Source organism: Lagopus muta, chromosome 7 (assembly GCF_023343835.1).
Source record: "Lagopus muta isolate bLagMut1 chromosome 7, bLagMut1 primary, whole genome shotgun sequence".
Lineage (NCBI taxonomy): Eukaryota > Metazoa > Chordata > Aves > Galliformes > Phasianidae > Lagopus > Lagopus muta.
Window position 1 is genome coordinate 27,868,469 of NC_064439.1, and position 9,455 is coordinate 27,877,923.

Here is a 9,455-nt window from a genome sequence, read left to right on the forward strand (position 1 = left end):
TACATTTTCTGATAGGCAGCTTTTCACTAACCTTTTTCTGCCTATATCTTTCCACCCCTGCTTCTTTCATGAGGATACTTCAGATCAATGTTTTTACACTGAAAATACAGTTAAGCACAGAATACATTTTAAAATTGCTACAGTATGAAGAAGTGGGGTGCATTTTTTATGTAAGAAAAGTGAAAAGCACCTGGAGTGTGCATCTTCCAGGGGAAAAAAAGTGTATTTTCAGGCGTAGTCCTGAGAAGATATCTTGGCTGTTGCTTCTATTGAACAACTCCTGACATAAATTCATTCAACAGTTATCAAGATAGCATTTAAGTCAAGTTCGTATGGCCCTATGTGATTAGACGCTTTAAAAACAGATCTCAAAAACTGTGTTTACTTTCACTGGTTTAGCTCTTGCAGAAGGAATCTTTCAATCTAGTTTTTATTGAGAAGACACTTCTTTGCTTTCAGCGCAGTTAACAGATACAGTGAAGTACTACACGACTTGCACGATTATTTTGTTGCTGCATTTCTATTTAGGTATGCAGAGCAGCACACAGAACCGCAGTTTGTGTGGAGAACACGAACGAAGGAAAGAGAAAAAGATACCAGACTGGCAGCGATCCCAAGCTGCTCACACGCTGATGTTCAAGACAGCACATGTGTGTGCCACATGAGCAGGTGAAACTGTGATCCTACATGTGCGGAAGGGAGAATAGTAATTAAACAATCAGATGTGCTAAGTGCATCATGCTGGGACACCACTACGCTTCAGATGGGCTACGAGGGTTGAAACCTGAGGCAATAACTCAGGAAGCAGCCAAGTTACAGCTATGATCATAAGGATTTCCATGAGGTCCCTGAAGTGAAACGATGCCTTAGTGTCCCAACACACTTCCCAGCAGAAGTCAGACACTTCACCGCCTAAGGCACCCTTCAGCTTCGAAGACGCTAAGATTTCACTCTGGATTCGTTCCACAGCTCCTCTCCTGCCTTAACGGGCTGCAGCCCTCCCCACTGAGACTCCCCACCGCTGCCTGCTCTCCAGGACGGTGACTTCCCCTCGCAATGAGACCGCCTGGACCTGTCCCAGCGGGCTGAGCACTCTGCCCTCTGCCGGGCCGGAGCTGCGGTACCACAAACCATGCACCGCTGGTTGGCAGCGATGGAGGGGCACAGGGAGCCCCCCGGCAAGAAGATTTCCTTCTGATTTTAATTGTGACTGCCAAAAGGGTAGTGAAAGGGGTTGCAATAAAGCCTGAGGAGTTAAAATCTGTGCTTGCTTTAACAGCTGTCAAAAACTTTCATTCCAGAGCAGCATGGATTTCTGCATCCTGTTTTGTCCTTCCCTCTCCATTTGGACTGATAGTATTTGCCCAGAAATTTTTTATATTTTATTTTTAACTAGAATGTGATCATTATGTTAAAAATAATTATTATCATTATTTCTTTTGATGTAGAGGCCATAGTGTCTGGAGAACACGGGTTTAGGCTTTGCACTGTCACTGAACTATTAACCTAAACTGCACGGACACGCAATGCCAAATACCCATGCATTTGTTCAGCTGGTCATGGCCCTTTTTAAAGCAAAACACGGGGATTTTCTCAAGAAGAGATACAGCAGAGGGTCACAGAGGGCACCTACCCTTCTGCTCCAACCCTGACCTGAGGAGCACCATTGGGGCCCTGTTGTTTCTCCTGTCCAAAATTACACACTCAGAGGGTGTTGAGCACCACAGCCCTGATCTCTTGCGCCGTCTCTGAGAACTGCTGTCATGTGAGCAATAAGTGCCCATCAGTGAATATTTCACTCCACTTTCTCCTGCTGAATGCAAGGCAGCTTGGAGTTTTGCCTCTTGTGATAGAAGCCTTGTGTACCATGAACCCAAGCTGTACACAGATTACCTGCCTTTACTTAACCGTGTGTAGAATTGCCTACCAGGAATCCCAGTATATTTTATATGTCATTAATGAAGTTAACATTTCTATTAAATACTGCTCCTTTCTGGGATTCCTACTCAACCTTGAGGATAATAATCAAGAAAAAACAAAACAAAACAAAAAAACCTTTCTGTCACATTATTAAATGTTTGATTGCAACAGCATAGAAGACTTGGGTAGTACAATGCCACATTGGCATCTTTCCAGTATAGGAAATTTTTTCCATACCTTTTTTTTTTCCCCCAAGTCAATATATAGCAAAACAGTTGCTTTCTTTAATATCACAGATTTATCCAGAGTTTACAATGCAATCATTGCTCCTTGCTATTGGAAATGATTTATTTAGCCAGTTTTGGCCTTCATTCCAAAAGGCTGAATGCCAAATCATTACAGTGTATCTGGTGTTCTGTTGTCAGAAAATATGATCTAGCATTAAGATACTACTCAGAGACTCTGAAAGCCAGAGAAAATAATTGTGGTAAATCAAAACCTCATAAATACTTTATAAAGTTGTTTTTAATGTCTGTCCTTATGTGTGACAAAAAAGTACCAGTTTACATGCAATGAGAATACGTGAGTTTGGAGGCTTCATTTCCTATACTGTCTAAGTTTTAAAACCTTGTTATAGTCAATCCCATATAGATGCAGAAGTCAGGCAGTTGTTGTCACATTATATTTTCTGGTACTACTGCATTTTAATAAGCCAAAAGACAGTAAACTACTTTTCTAGATTTAACTCCAAATGATGTATTTTCTTTTATCTTTTTTCTTTTTTCCTCTTTTTTTTTTTTAAAGAGAGTACCAAGAGTATAAGAACTGTATACATGGCTCTGAAGTTGAGGCCACAACCATGCAAGCATATACACACAGTAAATGCTCAAGGCAGTTAAAGAAAAGCACATGCCAAAGACTTAGGAGCAGCTGGCCCCAAATTCTGGCCTCAACACACCATGTGAAATTGAACATGTGTGGACTAGGTTTGACTCCCTTCAGATGCCTCTGGAACACAATAATATCTCACTGGGTAAGAAATCTGTTCTGTCTTCCAAACTACTTATGCCAATAACTTAATATTTCTCCACCAAAAAATCCATAACGATTTTCCTGTGCAGCACATCACTGTGATGGATCACGGTGATTGCCGGAAGCTTGGAAATGGTAGCATATCGGGGATGGATATTAAACTGACTCTGTCTAGAGGCATGGGAATCATGAGGGAGCAACAGGCAGGATAATAAACTCAAGCAGAGATCATGTCCAGATCTTGCTCTGTAAATATTCCACTTATTTTTGGAGAACCAGAAATCTATCGTTTACCTTTTATGGTTATAAAATTGCATTACCCACAAGTGAAGTGGGGGCCAGAGAAGTTGCTACCTCACATCGTATTGAATACAAATTCAGAAGCAACTAGCCAATGCAATATGGAGAGGTGCTTTCTGCAAAAAGGAAACCACAGAGTCCAGGAGGGAACATTGTGTTGAAAAAGGGGGCTGGGCTTGGAGGTAGAGCTCAGCCTGATCTCACTCAGTTGACACTAACAGTTTAAACCATGGCTTCATTCCAAAGGAGGACCGAATTTGTTTGATCACACTCATGCATCACTCTGAAAGAAACAGAAGGCAATGAAAACACGGAAATCTCTGATGTACTTGATAAGCTATAGAAGCAATAGCAATTTCACCCAGCTTTGTTTTTTTGCTTGGTTGCATTATTGCTTTTTTGTTAGCAAGGAAAGAGTCTGATCTACATATTCCAGGGTGACCAATAACTTTGTGGTCCTGGCTCAGAAGAAACAAGAATCTATTTCATAGATTGTAAGCAACTTTTATAAGTGTTTCATGCTGAACAGACACATTCAGAATCTTTAAACAATTTTGAAAATTCTGACCATCATGTGGACTTCTTTCTAGCAAGAGTAGTAATGGCATCTCACCAAGAAACCCAAAGTGAGGAAGAAGGAATCTGGGGACAACCGTAAAACAACAGTATTTCTCCTTACACCCTGCTTTTAATCTGCTTTTAATCTGTCCTGATTTCCTTGTACATCAATATTTTTTTTTGAATAAGCAAGCCCCTCTACTGACTCTGCAATGACAGTCTCACTTCAAAAAAATTGAAATCACTAGTCTTAATGAATGTTGAATCAAAACCCAACATTCCAGAAAAATGCTTGGCTTTGATCCACATATATCTTAGGATAACAGACCTGCAGAGTACATTCCACTTTAGAAGACTGTAAATATGACTTACTCTTAGCTTATTAGGATTGTGGAATAAGAACTTTTCAGTTGAAGACAGCTTTCAATGGTCTTTCAATACCCTCAAAGTTTGATGATAAGTATGAAATGAAACACTAGCAGTGTAAAAGGGAAAACATGCACTATACAAGAAACAAAGTTTTCTTCACTTACATTCAACTTCTAAGATATATAATTAAAGCTTTTACCAACCAAAAATACTTTTCACTGAAATATCCTAATAATCTCTTTCTCTAGGCGATTCCACAGTGTATTTACTTTATGTCTCTGTTTCATTGATGTTATTCTTAAGATAAGAAGAAGTCATCATCCATATTCTTCCATAGAAGTATCATAGAATGGCTTGGGTTGGAAGGGACCCCAAGGATCATCCAGTTCCAAACCCCTCCACAAGTAGGGCAGCCGACCTCCAGATCTCGTACTAGACCAGGTTGCCCAGGGCCCCACACAACCTGGTCTTGAACACATCCAAAGACAGTGCACCCACAGCTGCTCTGGGCAGCCAGTTCCAGCACCTCACCACTCTCTCTGTGAAGAACTTCCCCCTAACATTCAATCTAAACCTTCCCTCCTTGAGCTTAAAACCATTCCACCTTGTCCTATCAACAGAATTACAGGCATCAGCTAGAGCTGGCAGACACAATTCACACATGTAGGCATGATTTTTAAAGTTCTACCTCAACAGGTATTCTATTGTGTTTAAAACAACAGCCCCATTCAGTTTAGCTACAATTTTAGCGGTTGAGTATTCTGCAAATTCATTTGCCACAGACTCTGCCATCAGACACCCAAAACAAACAATACACAGTTACTGACTGTTTCTCAGAAGGCGGTTTTAATAGCCTTCTATTACCAACCCCAGGAAGCAGAAGTAGGAAGATAATATCAGGCATCATGAAGATGCTATACATGCAAGACTATTTTTCCATCTTCTGCAGTCCCTCAGTACAGCTTCCAGTTTCTGCAACAAGTGAGAACTGTTGCTTTGCTATAGTACGCAAATCCAATCTTCTAACAAGTTCTGTCTGAATACTATTTTTTTTTCCCTGCTAAAATAGGAGATAAACATGCAAGCCAAACATTTCGTAATTAAAGCTGCCTGAAGGGTTCAGGTTATCTCCACGTGTTCCATAGAAAATTCTGCAATTAAGAAAATGCCTCAAAAATCTGTATTAAAAAAAGTAAGCTTTCCGAAGCTAATCTGTTTTAATGATTCCAACTGTCTGTAGTTTTTAATGTTACATTTTTTTCAAAATAAAAAAAAAACCACCCACAAAGTGACAAGAATATTAAACATTTAATTCTGAAAACAAGATAACAAAGCCATGCAGAAGTATCAAAGGACATTCTCTCCTCCCCTATTACCTAAGGAAATCTTTGAAATGGGCAGATGTTAACATAAATTATCCTCAGCCAAATTATGATATAACCAAAATTTTGAAAACTTTAAAAGCATTGTAGTATTCTCTTAAGTTGCTCATCTATATGTGATTTTCTGCTTCTCTTAAAAATGCAAGCCATAAAATCAGAAGCAAAATGAAATTCTGTCAGATGGTATTAGATTATCATCCATTTAGTTGGCAACATTGAGATCTTTTGCAGACTAGATACTGAGAGTTAATGGAGGAGCTAACAGCCAAAGTACTATTTATGTTTGGGTTTCATTTCCTGTCGCAGAAGAAATTGTGATAACCAGGAACTCAAGACTCATAGAAAGTTTTTTACATTACTATATTCTATAGCTATTCCATACTTTGTCATGATTTCTGCTTGCATCTTCATTCTTGCTTGTGATTTTCCTTAAAGATCTATGTGAATTAAGAACTGTTTTGTGTTTACGAAGTACATCAAGGCCAAGTGGAAGGTCCTGCACCTGGCAGGCATAAGTGCAGGCTAGGTAGAAAATGAATTGAGAGCATCCCTGGGGAGAAGGACTTAGTGTGTTTGTTGATGGGAAGATCAACATGAGCCAGCAATGTGCTCTTGCACCCAGAAAATCAACAGTATCCTGGACTGCAACAAAAGAAGTATAGCTAGTCGGTCAAGGGAAGGGATTCTCCTCCTTTACTTTGCCTTTGCTTCTCATTTTTATTGCTCAGCATTGTGCTGCATGGTAGGAAATATCCTTTTGACCAGTTTGAGTCAGCTGTCTTGGTTCTGTCCCTTACCAGCTTCTTCTGCACTCCCAGTTTCCTTACTGGTGGGGCAGTATGAGAAGCCAAAAATCCCTGACTTAGTGCAAGCACTACTAAGTAACAACATCAGTGTGCTATTAACATTATTTTCACGCTAAATCAAAAAAATGGCGCCATTACCACTCACATTCCCAGTTTCTTTTGCAACCATGTGTTTTTGAGCTCTGAATTCTTTTTTACAAAAGTTTTGAGGAAATACTTATGACAACAACATTTTTTTCGTTGTTAACTATCAGCAAATATTTCATGGGGAGAAGGGATAGTTAGGCATGTAAAGAAAAAAGAATGTTCAAAACAAGAAAAGAAATTTTCAGTGAATTTTGTTTTCTGATTTCAGCTGACAATATGTGAAACTTTAGTACTTTTATGCAAGATGACTGGATTACTAATAGGATGCTTTAAATACTTTCTCTTGGTAAGGTTCTTAATTTTTAATCTCAGGGAAAGAAAAACACAGCAATATTCTTCCAAATACAATGCTCTCAATCCAGAAGAAAAATGAGTACTAGCACAGTAGGTGGTCGCCTTCCTGCTGAATCACTATCAATGCCTGCACCATCTGGATTTTCCTTGGAGACCTCCTATCCAAGAACTGACAAGACCAAATCTTATTTATGTGACGAGATCATATGTATGCAAGCAAATCTAGTATCATTTGTTAAGTTTACAAATACTGTATGAAACAACTAGTGTGTAAGTAGGCTTTATGAAATTCTATGTCAGTGAAATTTTGTGTATTATTCAGTTTACATACACTTGTAAGAAAAATGTACCCAGTAAATAAAATAAGATTTCATTTTTGTTGGAAAAAAAATATAAAAAGTTATTTTAGTAAAAATGAATAATTAATGTAATTATTGCCTGTGCCCATTTTTTTCATCATGCAGAACATCCAAAAGCGGTAGGTCAAGAGGTAGCATAGCAGCCTACAAAAACTGAATTAAACAGAGCTTATACAATGAAATTAAATATTTTGTGCCCAAAAGCTTTGATTTATTAGGTAATTTAACTTTTTAACTGCAGCTTAATTTCATTCTGTGTAGAATTTGAGAAAAATGTATATCCATGTTCAAAGGATTTTAAAGAGAAACTGGTATTTTTTAAACCCTGAAACAATGCATATATGTTTTAGAAGAACCTAAATTACAAACAGACATCTATAAAGAATTATGAATGATAACTGAGAGCAGCAAGCATTTCAAATCTCTGAGCAATGTAGCCATCACAAATATCCCATATAACTCAGAATGAAAGTTATATATTTCATTACGTACAGTTTTATACTAATATCCAAAAATAGGGAAGTAGTGGAAAATCAAGTTCAGAAGTTCATATCTAGGTTTAATACAAACTGAACGAAATTACAAGGCACTATAGTTCTGACCTCCTACTCGCTCATGAATCTTTCATGGTATCAAAATACTTCTTCCCTCTTTTTTTATAGTCAGTAATCTGGCTACTTTCCCAAAGAAGCATTTTTCTACTAATCTAAATGTTACCTACTAGTTTCTCTCTTTTCTTTTTTTTATTTGCTATTTTTTCATTATCATTAATACACATACACTGGATAAATACTTTAGATAACCAATTGAGGAGCAGCACCTCTGCATAAAGAGAAGCCAGAACAAGATTTCCTCCACTGCACCACTCAGGCTATCTAAATTAGAAGGCATTCTCTATAGATCTACAACTGCATGGTGATAAGGCATACCTAGAGTTGAACCAAGCCTCAAGCTATGAGAAATAACTTTAATCCCTACTTGTTCAGTAGTGTTAAGAATGATGTTGAAGTCTGAATCTGACAAATGAGCTGCACTGGCAGCTGCTCTCAAGTATGCTTGCTTTATAGCTCAAGCTGGCCTCTGCATGCTGAAGTCAGCAGCTCTTATTATACTACTGAAGAGACTCAGTATAGCTCAGGTGTTGAACTCAGTTGTGAAAGCACAATTTTCAACTGCCTAAAGAATAAACGGACATTTCTAGTGACTGCAATAGAGACAATAACAATTTTCATAATATACACATCCAGTACTCATAGCCTTCCAAGATTGTTGATGACTGTTGCCTTCTCCGTGGCAAGAGCACTGCAGCACAAATGATGCCTTCTTACAAACATTTCATTTCCTATAGATGGAACCCTGCAAAGTGGACAGATGTCTACAAGAACATGACAACATGAGGCGTAGACTTGTCAGTCATTCTGGCCCAGCTCAGCCACACATAATCTCTCAGCATATCAGACATTTACAGATTGCAGAGTGTGTCTGAAGCTTAGTCTTACAGGTGTGCTTAACCTTGAGCTCTCACACATGATTTTTTGTCTAGATCCAAGTCACCTGCTTCTTCCCTATTAGTACTGTGGATGCTTGCCTCTTCTGTTACATGCTCTGATATTTATAAAATCATTTTCAAATGTTTTAATTGTCCATTTTCTAATCCTGAAGTATATCACAAACATTGTGCAGCCTTTTTTTTTTTTTTTTTTTTTAATTTGTAAGAGGCCATTTAGAATTTAGGTGCTTAGTGGTTTAGTTAAGGGGGATGAGAAGTATCCACAGAATACCAAACAAGCAAAAGCCAGTATACTTACTTCTAGCAGATGTAGCTGGACATTTTGTTTCTGACTTACGGGTGCTGCATAAAAGGCATGTTCTAATTACGAATCAAATTAAGGCTAATAAAGTAAGCCAAATAATATTTAAATAATTGAAGCCCTGTTTGTGCTAAAGCAAACTTTCTATTTTAAATTAATCATCATTAATAGAAATAAAATTCATACTTAAAATATGTTTTCCCTTTGTATTCATACAAGCAAGCAGACAAGAACACAACTGAAGCTATGCCTTACAAAAGTACCATGACCTGCATTTTTAAAAATCACTAGGATAGAAAACAGAGTTCTGCTTCTTTCAGGTGCTTTCTTTAGCTAAAAATTAATAATCAAATGTAAAACGCCTCGACATTTTAAGTCAATGAGATTTGCAAACACACAGCAAAAGATCATACAGATGTAATCATGCATTTTCAGAAACAGGTCTGAGTGAGAAGGATATTCTGTCTCTGGGAAAGA

The 9,455-nt window shown here is 38.0% G+C and overlaps 1 long non-coding RNA gene across 1 annotated transcript in view; it reads left to right on the top strand.

Annotated features, from left to right (window-relative positions):
• Positions 1–7,430, top strand: part of LOC125696163 (uncharacterized) — a 36,486-nt gene extending 29,056 nt beyond the window's left edge. Inside the window, exon 3 of the long non-coding RNA XR_007378206.1 lies at positions 529–7,430. This is a non-coding gene — a long non-coding RNA (uncharacterized LOC125696163). The remainder of the gene's footprint in view (positions 1–528) is intronic.
• The last annotated feature ends 2,025 nt before the right edge of the window (positions 7,431–9,455 follow it).